General features: G+C 43.0%; 1 protein-coding gene and 1 long non-coding RNA gene across 26 annotated transcripts in view; one reads left to right on the forward strand and one right to left on the reverse strand.

Annotated features, from left to right (window-relative positions):
• Positions 1-12,668, reverse strand: part of PLCB1 (phospholipase C beta 1) — an 807,198-nt gene that overhangs the window by 460,249 nt on the left and 334,281 nt on the right. The window lies entirely within an intron of this gene.
• LOC128340062 (uncharacterized) overlaps positions 10,257-12,668 on the forward strand; it is a 173,083-nt gene continuing 170,671 nt past the window's right edge. For both annotated transcript variants that reach the window (XR_008313433.1, XR_008313432.1), the window contains exons 1-3: positions 10,257-10,313; positions 11,535-11,587; positions 12,184-12,276. This is a non-coding gene — a long non-coding RNA (uncharacterized LOC128340062). The remainder of the gene's footprint in view (positions 10,314-11,534; positions 11,588-12,183; positions 12,277-12,668) is intronic.

Below are 12,668 nucleotides of genomic sequence, written 5' to 3' on the forward strand. Positions count from 1 at the left end.
CATTACAGCTACCACCAGCTCTTTTGGTGGCTACTTGGAACTGATCTTTCTCTGTGGCTGCCCCGGGGCTCTGGAGATATCAGATTCCTATGTGTATTTGACAGGAGTACACACTCTCACCACCACATCCCAGTACAAAAAGAGTGACAAACACAGCTAACTGCCCATAGTACCTCATAAGTCATATGCTGGGATAATGCAACAAGCAATAACAAAGTTGTTTCTTCACTTGCTGTTTTAAGTGGGAAAGTTGTAACCATACCCATGAGTGAAAAGTCCCATTTTACAGCTGGAAGACACTGAGGCTCAAAGATACACAAGTAATCCATGGATCAGCCAAGTAAGTGATTTTTATATGGAAACAAACATGCAAAGATGTCTCTATGGAAGCCTTTGTTCTTATTGTTAAATAAATGGAATTAGAAACTTACTGCATGTCAGAGAGCTAGAAGTAGATTCTTATCTACCTTCGGCCTGCCCCTACCATAGGTAACTTGTTATCTAGGAACAACCTGAAATGGACACCCATCAGGCTCTTCTGTTTCCTCGCACCTGCTCACCAGGTTTGAACAGTAGAGCAAATGCAGAACAATAGCTTAGGAGGAGGAAATCTTTGCCTCAAATGTTTCAGCTGCCATGAGAACAGAAGATAGTATTAGGCAAGCCAATCACTCTCAGCCCCAATCCCATCTGTAACATGAGGAAACTATACTGACCTTACAGAGTTGTCAGAGAAGTAACAAGATAATGTATGCCAAGTGTGTTGAACAGTCTGAAGCAATCTTATCTTTGAACAGTCTGAAACAGTCTTATAAATACAAAGTACTCATTTTAATATTAATGGTACTGACAATCACTCAGTTTGGGGAGATAGCATCAGAGGGCCTTTCAGATGCTCCAAACTCTTACTACCACAACAAATATTTATATACACCTTTTCAACCAAAGTTATCAAAGCAGTTTACATAGAAAAATACATACATAAATAAGATGCTTCCCAAAAGGCACACTCCTGACTCATGTTGCTGCTGCATAGCAGCCAAATGACCATATACGACGACAATATGGCTGCTAGGGATGTGCACGGACCAGTCCGGAGCCCATTCTAAAAGCCTCCAGACTGGTCTGGACCTGGGGCCGGTTCAGCAGTGGGGGTGGGTGGGCCTTTAAGGGCAGAGGAGGGTGTACTTACCCCTCCTGCCACTTTTCCCCCTACAGCGCTCCCGTTTTTTAACGCATTTGGGGCGTTCCCCCGTTCCTCGGCAAAAGGCCTCAAAAGCTTGACTGTGCATGTGCACACTGCATGCGCGTGTCACGTCCATGCGTCGCATGTGTGCATACATCAGGCATGTGTGTGTGCGCATGACATACGCACAGAACGCACAGACGTGGCATGCACATGCAACGTGTGCACGCGCAGTCAGGCTTTTGAAGCCTTTTGCCGAGGAATGGGATGTGTTAAAATGTGTTTTAAAAAATGGGAGCGCTGGAGGGGAAAAAGCGGCGGGAGGGGTAAGTACACCCCTCCCACCCTTAAAGAGCCCCCCTCCCCAATGCCGGACCACAGAGGTGCGGTTCCGTGCACACTACTAATGGATGCAACCCTAGTCAAGCTTTAAGGAAGGAGATCAGCAGGAAGACAAAACAGTAACTACAGCTGTCTATGTTAAAGTCATATATGAACAAGGGAGCAGATCATAAACTGGGATGTCTTCTTCCCCGCCTCCCCAAGGGAGGAGGAGAGTAAGAGAGAGCACAAATGAGCACAAATTTGCCAGTCTGTTGGAGATTCCAGCTTTAATCCTACTCTGCAGTATAAACATCTTATGATCTGAATAGTACAGAAATAATATGCAAATATATCATTGAGCACCAATCCATCTTAATGCAGAATCTTAAAAAGCATTGCTAAGTACATAGGTCATCATGGAATTTCAAGGCATCTTGTTAATGTGTACAAACCACGGTGGTTAGACCAGTCAAGTATCCTTCCAATTTACATGGTTGTTTAAAAGTGGAAAGGAACAGACAATATAAACAGTTTTCATCTACATGAGCAACTATTCTCCAAGAAAATGCTCGCACAGAAGCAGTATCTGACTGTGGAATGGATCTCTTCCATAGCTATAGAACACTGATTTTTAATCTCTTCCATAGCTATAGAACACTGATTTTTAATCTCATACCACTTTGACATATTAGAAGAGTGTACACGGATTAGTTCTAGGATAACATCCTCTAGCAGGAAGAAGAAAAAATCCAAAATCTTAGACACAAACATACTATCAGTCATCAGAACAGTGTGTCAGATTTAAGTACCATTTCTCAAAGAATTACATCTGGATAATACATTCTGGACCGTTAGCAAGGGCTTGGCTACCTTAATTCTCCATGACATCAGTGAACCCATAAACCCATCTGGAGACAGCTGTCGTTCTGCAGGTTCCAGTCCCTCCACCAAGAAAATCAACCATCCTGAAAAACTGACTAGACAAGGCACCTCGAGCTAAATTTAAGCAGATTTCATCCTTCACCCAGATGGCAACAAGACAGACTGAACACCATTGTCACACACAGCACATACTGGGCTTTTGAGAAAACCTGGGAAAGGTTCTGAATATATGAATATTAAATTCACTGGTGTTTTAATTGCACTGATGATTAGAAAGCTGTAGAAAGCACTAAGGAGTCCCAGTTTAATCTATGAATTGTCACTCTTGGGACAACAAGTAGGGTACTATGTTCACACACCATTAAAATATATTGAATTGAGCTTGTGTCTCAGAAACCACTTCAACTATTTGCATACTGTGCGTACTAAAAAAAAAAAAAGGAGGCAAGAAAGCAGCTCTCAAACTGCTTAAACAAAACCAGTGAACATTGATGAAAACCAAACAAAAAGTAAAACACGTTTAAGACCCCACTGATTGCCAAGGAAGGATCCACAGATCCATACTTTGGAATACCAGTGAAAGCCCCTGTCTATTTTATCTTCTCTCAGTTGCTTGCTTTGTTCGTATACCAGCTGTGGGAACTATTGATCAACAAGCAGGGAAGAACATTTTTCCAGCCCAATTCAAAATATATTTATCCCTTGTGCTTTGATTGCACATTGCCTCAGGCAATTTTTGTGGAGAGGCAATTCATAAGTCTAATAAACAAACAAACGACGTATGAAGTTGTGGTTCTTCATGTGTGCACCACTGATGCAAACACCTTCTCTACAGAGTGGCTTAACTGAGATGAAAACCAACCTCACCTCAAAAAAAGTTAGCTGCTCTCAAAACAAGTTAATTAGGAATCACCCAAATTGTAGTCACAGTGTATGTGGTGAACTTCAATTGCTGACCAGAGTCTAATATATTATAAAATTCTCTTGTTGGTCAGAACTCACAATGTAACTCTAAAAACTTCAAATCAAAAGGCGTAGTCAAGCTTCCCTGGGGGTCAAAGAAGAAAGCAAACACAAGCGTGGAGTCTTCCATGCTTCTTTTGCTCGGTTTCCTACTTGCAGAGCTGGAGAGAGAGAGAAAGAGAATCTATGTAGCAACAGAGCATTCGGGACATGACCACCAAAAGCAGATAGGGGTGCGTGACAACCACTGAGTGTCACCATCTCCACCAACCCACCATTTGAGACAGTTGTCCCACCATAGGGATGTGCATGGAATCGGCTGGCCCAGTTCGGTTTGAGGCCTTACTAAGCATCAAATTGTGTGTGTGACTATCTACATTTCATAGCCAGGACTGAAGAACTTGAGTGATACAGTCACTTATTTCTCACTCCTATCTACCTCCAAGGGTTATTGTCGGGATAAACAACCATGTACACCGCTCTGGACTCCTTGGCGGAAGAGGAGGATATAAATGTAAAATCAACAACCCACTGCATTCCCAGTTTGTGGTTTTGCAGCAAACGTGTTAGTTCTTCAACCCAAACCTTCCATCCACATCTGCTGAGAAGAAAATCTCATAATGTTAAAAGAAACTGCTTTGCTATTTAGCAAACTGACTAGATTCACTTCAACTTTTTGTTGAAAAGTGTTATATAAATATACTAAATAAAAATCTATGCTAGCTAGTATGGGTAACTCAGTTAAATCATTTGCATTGCTTCTGAAAGATGCATGCCAAACACCAACTCCTAGAACCATTCTGTGTGAACCTAATTCATTACCATTTATATTCTGCAGAAGAACTAGAATGGTTTGACTGAAAAAGAAATGTAGCCAGGAGAGCAGCTTTAAAAAGCAGGGATATGCACAAATTGATTTTTTAAAATTCAATTTGTGAACAAATTGAATTACCCATGATTTGTTTTGTGTTCAAATCTGTACCCCCGAATCACCCCAGATTCGATTTGGATTCAATTCAATTTGAATTTGGATTGATTTGGTCCACCTATAAAGGGCCTGGGGCACGACATTTGAGTGGTGGGTAGGGCCTCATGGCTGGCACCTACCACCCAAATTTCAAGGCGGTGGGGCACTTGGATGATTTTTTTTAGTTTTTACTGATTTTGTATATTTCAATCCATAGGAAACAATGGGGATTAACAGTTGCTCTATCCTAACCCTAACATGGATCTCCAGCTTTAATAATAAAAATGTTTAAAAGCTAAGCGCTAGCCCTTGTATAAGTGGAGTTATGGAGCAAAATGTGCAGTCACTATATTTCAAGTGTTTGCATTCTTTGGTGTATAATAACTTCTTCATAATGAATCCCTATGAAGATTCGTTACACACTTTCATTTCTTCTGTTCATTTTTACCCCACTGCTTTGTGGGTGGGAGTGGGGAATTAGTGGCATTCCATGAGCCAAATACCCCCCAACCTGCAAACCACTGGGTACTCAGTTTATATTTTAGGAATTTTTTGAGGTGTTTAGAACTCTTTAGTGTGTAATAAATCCTCATAGGGATTCATTATGAGGAATGGTTATAAGACACCAAAGAGTCTGAACACTTGAAAAAATTCCTAGAACAAACTGAGTAGTACCCCACTGTCTTGAGGGTGGGAGGGGGGTGTAGCTGGCACATGGCAGTTGACATTTGGCACTGTCCAAAGACAGTCAAAATGAACAGAAGAAATGAAGGTGTGTAATGAATCCTCATAGGGATTAATTGAGGAAACATTATTATACACCAAAGAATCCAAACACCTGAAAAATAGTGACCACACATTTTGCCCCATAACACCACTTCTACAAGGGCTAGAGCTTAGCTTTTTTTTTTTTTTTTTAAGCTGCGAATGTGGGGGAAATAATAAGAGGAATCCGGATCTCAAAGCGATTCGAATTGGATGAGGCACGATTTGATTTGGACCCAAATCTAGCCAATGATCCACAGGGGTGGTTTGTTCTGTCTCCAAATTTCCCGAATCAGCTAGATTTGGGTACAAATCGATTTGTACCTGAATCAATTTCACACATCCCTATTAAAAAGCCTATCGACAGCAAAAACAAGCCAACACTGCTCATAAGTTCTTACGGAAAGTCTATGTGAAAGCTTTGCTGCCTTCCAAAGTCAAGGAACAGAACTTCTACTTCTTCATCCATTCACCAATCTATATGTAGTCTTGTAGGGGTTAGGGCAAGGCTTCTACTATTACTGACATTTCTGCAAATGCACATTCATCAATTGACTGTATTCCTAGGTCCATTTTAGACTACTTTAACAAACTATTATCCCATAACCTCAAATAACATTTCTCCAAAATATACTGACAGGCTAGATAGAGAACATGTGGACAGAGGAGCATGGACAAAAAATAATATGCCGGTAGGCACTCAATGCAAGTACAAGAATATGGGGATCTGAAGTTTATTATATACTCTTTTATTCTTTGTTTATCCTAGGTTTAACAAAGATTCCTTCTCCAGAAGGGCAAAGAAGATGGAGAACCAAGGGCCAACAATGTACAAATCCTCAGATGAGAAATTAAACAGAAACTAGCTGACCCCGCACAGAGCATCTATGCAGTTGTGTACTGAGCCTGTGGCATCCCCCCGCAGCTCGCTCGCTCGCTCTCTCCCCCTCGCAGCTCACTCACTCTCTCCCCCTCGCAGCTCACTTGCTCTCTCCCCCTGCCCTGCAGCTCTCTCCCCTTGCAGCTCTCCCCATTGGGTGGGCCAGGGCCAGGCCATCCCGCCGCCACCTCCCACCTCCTCCTCCCAGCTGGTAGGGCCTTGCCCGCCGTCTGCCCACCTCCTCGCTGCTGCCATTATTTCTCCCCGCCACCGCCTTCTCTTCCTGGCCAGCGAGGCTTCGCCCACCGTCCACCCACCTCTTCTGGCCAGAGGAGCTTTGCCTGCTGGCCCTCCACCTCTGCATCCTGACTGCCGCGATTATTTCTCTCCACTTCAATGCTGGAACTCTTGCACGCTCTAGAGCATCTGGGCATTAGTACTTGATTGCTCCCCTCAACTCCGAGATCTCCCCACCCTCACCTGAGCTGCACTCCTACTCCTTCTCCATCCCATTGCTTCCATCTCCCTCACCCTTCTTGGTCGTGGCTGCAGCATTGCTGCTGCCTATTGGCCAAGCTGCATCCCCTATCCCTAGAGACCTTCCCCCAGGAGCAGCAGCAGTGGTTGACCGGACCGTTCCTCGCTGCTGCCACCACCATGACCGCTCGTTCCCCTCAGGCCGCTGACAGGCCCAGGCCCATCCCTTGCCTGCCTGCCTGCGACAATGACCTCAGTAGCCCCAAACAGCAGCAGTGGTTGACTGGGCCCTTCCCCGCTGCTAGTGCTGCCATGGCCGCTCATCCCCCTCAGGCTGCTGACAGGCTTGGGCCCATCCCTTGCCCTTCATTCTGTCTCTCTTCCCCCTCCCTTCTTTTTCTCCTTCTCTATCCTCCACTCACTCTCCCTCACTCTTTCTTCCCCCTCCCTCCCTCCCTCCCTGAGTTAACAGATTTTGTTCATCTTGTTTCTTCATCTAATTCACACAACGGCAGTCTCCTCCTCCTGAAGAGGCTCTTTTCTCCCTCTCTTTGCAGACCCCTGCCCACTATCCTTATATTCAGATAGATAGATATATTCCTCTCTTCTACAATCAAGAACATTTTCCGAATAGTAACAGTTTCATTCCAACTGACCTTAACCTTCACAGGCTCCTCCTCCTTATCTGCATAGGGAATCCCCACTGCCCAATCAACACAGTGCCACAGGCTCCTCCTCCCTATCTGCATATGGAATCTCTACTGCCCAATCAGGTGCTTCTGCTTGCAAACTCTGTCAGCCAATCGTCTCCTTTCTACCACGTCCCGACGCATGGCCTGCCTTGGAGAATTAATAATATAGATAGATACCTATTGACACACACACGCTCAATTAAGATTTTTTTAAATGGAGCATCCCATCACAAGATATGCAGGATACAACTAGTATTTCCCCCCTCATTCTGCGGATGGTACAACATGATTGACAACTTGACTCTCAATATTATTATTGTCCCAAGTTGTCTGAAATGCACTGTTCTTCTTCTTCTTTTTTAAATGGCAACAAGCCTCAACAGTTTCAGTGTTTTTATTTTATTTATTTATTTGTTTGTTTTATATACCACCTAGTATAAAAATATCTAGGCGGTGTACAGAATTAAAATATAAAATAATGCATTAAAAATTCATAAAAAGATAAAAGCATAGATAAAAATACGTTAAAAACACATTTATCTTATGTATTTATTATTTCTCTGTGTAAACTGCCCTGAGCCATTTTTGGAAGGGCAGTATAGAAATCGAATGAATAAAATAAAATAAAATAAAATAAAATAAAATAAAATAAATAAATAAATAAATAAATAAATATTTATTTATTTATTATTATTATTATTATTTAAAAATCGTATCTCAGTTGAAGGCCCGGGAAAACAGGTACGTTTTCAATGTCCTCTTAAAAGCAAACAGAGAAGGAGATGCTCTTATTTCAGCAGGGAGCACGTTCCAAAGCCCTGGGGCAGCCACAGAAAAGGCCTGGTCCTGAGTTGCCACCAAACGAGTTTGCGGCACCCGTAGTCAGACCTCTCCAGGTAATCTTAATAGGCGCACAGGGTTCAGGACAGAGAAGGTGCACTCTTAAATACCCTGGACCTAACCATTAAGAGCCTTATAGGTAATAACTAGCACTTTGTATTTCGTTCGGAAACCTATCGGCAACCAGTGCAGTTCTTTTAGAATCGGTGTTATATGGTCCCTTTGGGTAAACCCAGAGACCAGTCTGGCTGCCGTATTCTGTACCAATTGTAGTTTCCGAACAACGTACCAAGGCAGCCCCATGTAGAGTGCATTACAGTAGTCAAGCCTAGAGGTTACCAGGTTTTGCCTCCAATCTGATTTATTTATTATATATTTGCCACATTTATATTCTGCACTTCCTCAGGAAGTGCAGTTCAGAGTGGTGTACCATGTGAGGTGGGTTAGGCTGAGAGATTATTTATTTGTTTATTTATTCAATTTTTATACCGCCCTTCCAAAATTGGCTCAGGGCGGTTTACAAATAAAACACAGACAGTTATAATCAATCAACAATTAAAATATAAAATATCATAAAACAATAAAACAATGTAAAAACCCGTGGGATAAAAATTAGATAAAAACATGTTAAAAACACATTAAAATTTAAATATCGAGTCTCAGTTGAAGGCCTGGGGAAAGAAGTACGTCTTCAGGGTCCTTCTAAAAGCGAACAGAGAAGGAGATGCTCTTATTTCAGCGGAGAGCACGTTCCAAAGCCCTGGGGCAGCCACAGAAAAGGCCTGGTCCTGAGTTGCCACCAAACGAGTTTGCAGCACCCGTAGTTGGACCTCTCCAGATGATCCTAATAGGCAACAGGGTTCATGACAGAGAAGGCGCTCTCTTAAATACCCTAGACCTAAGCCATTAAGGGCCTTATAGGTAATAACTAGCACTTTGTATTTCGTTCGGAAACCTATCGGCAGCCAGTGCAGTTCTTTTAGAATCGGTGTTATATGGTCCCTTTGGGTAAACCCAGAGACCAGTCTGGCTACTGCATTTTTGTACCAACTGTATTTTCCAAACTATGTACAAAGGCAGCCCCACATAGAGTGCATTACAGTAGTCAAGCCTAGAGGTTACCAGCATATGTACCACCGTTTTAAGGTCACTAGTCTCCAAGAATGGATATATCTGGCATATCAGCTGAAGCTGATAAAAAGCACTCCTGGCCATAGCCTCAACCTGAGAAACCAGGGAGAGTTTGGGATCCAGGAGCACTCCCAGACTACGAACTTGATCTCTTAGGGGGAGTGTAACCCCATCCAGAACAGGCAGATCTAAACCATCTCTTGGATCCTGACCCCCTACAGACAGCACCTCTGTCTTGTTTGGATTCAACTTCAGTCTGTTATCTCTCATCCAGCCCAATATCGCCTTCAGGTAGGCACTTAGGGGGGGTCATGCCATTTCCTGATGAAGTTGGAGAAATAGATCTGGGTGTCATCAGCATATTGATAGCATCCCAGACCAAACATCCTGACGATCTCTCCCAGCAGTTTCATGTAGATGTTAAAAAGCATTGGAGACAGTATGGAGCCTTGTGGAACCCCACACTCCAGCTCTCACTTTTCAGAGCAATAGTCTCCAAGCGAGACCACCTGGAATCTGCCAGAGAGGTAGGAGCGGAAGCACTGTAAAACAGTGCCACCCAATCCCACCTCCTTCAAGTGACCCAGCAGGATACCATGGTCAATGGTATCAAACGCTTTAAAATTTCTGTTGAAAGCTAGAGGACCAGTGTGGAGAAACAGATTCCTTAAGTAACGTATTTAAAAGAATTAAAGATGTTAACACCTGTTAAGTGAGGAAGATTTGTAAGCAACAAAGCAAGTTGTACGCAACAAAGCAAGGTAAAAGATTTGCTATTTAGCGTCAGCAAAGGTTTGCAATGTTATGGCCCTCTGTTGGCAGTCAGTCAAGGGCAAAATTGTGTTACTGCAGCCAAAGAGTGGCTGGCAATGCATTCTGGTAAGGTTACATAATAGTCCTTTGGTACTTTATCAGTTCTCTGCATTTATGTGGTACACTGGCACCCAGAAGGGGAAAATAAGGTCACCAAATGATTGCTCAGGGACTGGACATTCCATACCCAATCACTGGTCCTTAGCTATAGACCACAGGGCTTCAAGCCAGATACAGGTCAAGTTTTGATTGGCTAGGGCAGAAAAGACAGAAGATGACAGACAGGGAGTTGGATAAAATCCTTTCATAGAAGCTTGTCCAAGAACTCAGAGAAGGCAGGGATATTCAAGTGAAAAAGTCCTGAAGAAAGGAAATGAAGTGGAGGGGGCTGTGGTAAGATGAAGCCTTATAGAATATTGTTTTAAAATTTTTAAATTGTCATATTTTAAATTACTTGTTTTTGTTTTTAACTAACGTTTTAATGTTGTTTTTATTTTGTTGTAAACTGCCCAGAGACGTAAATTTTGAGTAGTATAAAAATGATAGATAGATAGATAGATAGATAGATAGATAGATAGATAGATAGATAGATAGATAGATCTCTTAGGGAAAGCTCCAAGCTTTGATGACCAGTAAGGAGAAGCCTTGGAGAGATCAGGCTCAAGAAGCAGTAGTCTTTTCAAGGAGCAGAGACCCACCTGCCTCACATATCCTGAACTTTTACAAGTGGGGTTTCCTTCTTCCCGGACTTCTGGGTGAAAGTCCAATCCCCCACACCTTCTGGGGGGCCCCCAAATTCTCCCCAAAATTCCCAGGGGTTGCGACGCTGCTGGCTCATGCTGTGCCTACCGGCTGAGCCACCCCGCAGCCAGGGCTGCAATCAGGGCTGGTGGTGGCTGGCTGTTCTCTGCACCTGGGAGGCAACAGGCAGCTAGCTGGCCAGCCACAGCAAGCTGAAGGAAGCCCGGCAGCAGTCAGTGACTCTCTCATCCTGCTTAGAGGCTCCACGGCGGAGAGTCGGCGACAATAACCAGTCCAGTGGCAGTGAGGGGAAAGCTAGCAGCAGTGGCCGGCCCAGCAGGCACACCATAAGTTAACTAGCACATCTGTGTGTGCCTTCCTTGCTGGGTGTGTTGCCAAACTTGCCATTGGCAACCACACACTCCCAGCCCAGACCACCAACATGTGAGCGAGAACAACAAGTAAACTGAATCAACTGAGTTCTCATGCTGTGGTTTGGGGTCTTGGAGTGGGTGCAGCGGGTGACATGAGAGAGCGAGAGAGAGCTGGGAGTGAGACCTGAAGATAGCTCTGTAGCTTCTACTGTTATGGACTGTGTTCTGGTTGCTTCTGTTAAGCATATGTTAAATTACATGTTGAAATGTTTCTACCAATGCCTATCTGCATAAGAAGTCTTGTTCTACATTTTTACATTCTTGCAAATTCAGTTGCTTAAATATTGGAGCCTTTAGAGAGAGAGAGAGAGAGAGAGCGGAGAATGGGGAAAGAAATAAATGGGATGGGAGAATGTTCAATTGCATGTTGAAATGTTTCTGCTAATGCATATTTGCATAAATATATTTGTTTTATATCCTTACATTTTTGTGAATTCAGCTGCTGTTTGTGCCCTCAAGAACCCATGTGTGAAAAATACAGCGTATGTCATGGTGTGTATGTGTGTGTGTAGGGGGGTGATGCTTATCTTGTGGGGAGGGGGCAAAAAGGCTTTAGGTCCAGGCTCCAAAACTAGCTAGGTGCACCTCTGTTCACAAGTGTGCCCTTACCAGAAGGAAGATTTCATGTCAGTGTTTGCTAAGCTCTATGACTGCTAACTAAGTGAGGAGTTTAGAGTCAAGGAACTGGCTATAACATTAAGTAGGGAAGTGACCTTACTCACAGTAGACTGCTACAACCTTTTGTTAATGAGCTAGACATGAACCAAAACATTTTTTGTTTCTTTTCCTGTAACAAGCAAGCATGTTGTCATATACTTAAATATTTTAATAAATCTTATATTGGGCCTATTTTAAGAAACTGGTTTCATTGCCCATCTCACATCTAACACATGCTACTGTTGGAATAGGGGGGAAAGGAAAAGGATGGTCTTAAGCATAAGGGTAGGTGGTAGTAGTGAAATAATTGGGATGATATAAGTTTGGGCCACAGAATCAACACAACTTTCATGACCAGTCTTTATTAATACAAATCTCAGGCTTTGTTTTAAAGCTTATTGACTTGACCTCTTAATTTCCTTTTCATATAGTTGAATTGAGATGGCAATGGTAAACCCCTCCTGTAGTCTACCAAAGGCAACCACAGGGCTCTGTGGTCGCCAGGAGTCAACACCAACTCGATGGTACACTTTACTTTACTTTGACAAATCTCAGGCACCAGGGAGCCATGGCACCTAAACATATAACTGTGGTGCCTAAACTAGAATATCTATAGCTAAAGTTATTTTTTTAAATGTTTATCTGTCCCAGGCAGCCTTTTTCCTGTTCTAAGTAAGTTACATATTAAGTAGATAAGAGAAAGCCCGTTAATTGTCCCCTCCCCACAGTGTCCATCACGAAATCTGGTAATTATGTCAAGTGCCCACTGCCTGGCTTCTAAATATTTGGGCTGGTTCCAAGAGCCAAAGGAAATCTGTCAAGATGTGCATTAAAATGCCTTTAAGTCTCAACTTTTCCAATAAATTTTGACCGCAATCTAGAAGCAGTCTCAGTTTTTGTGTCAACTTGTTCCAAG

The sequence above is a fragment of the Hemicordylus capensis genome, chromosome 1, assembly GCF_027244095.1.
Source record: "Hemicordylus capensis ecotype Gifberg chromosome 1, rHemCap1.1.pri, whole genome shotgun sequence".
NCBI lineage: Eukaryota > Metazoa > Chordata > Lepidosauria > Squamata > Cordylidae > Hemicordylus > Hemicordylus capensis.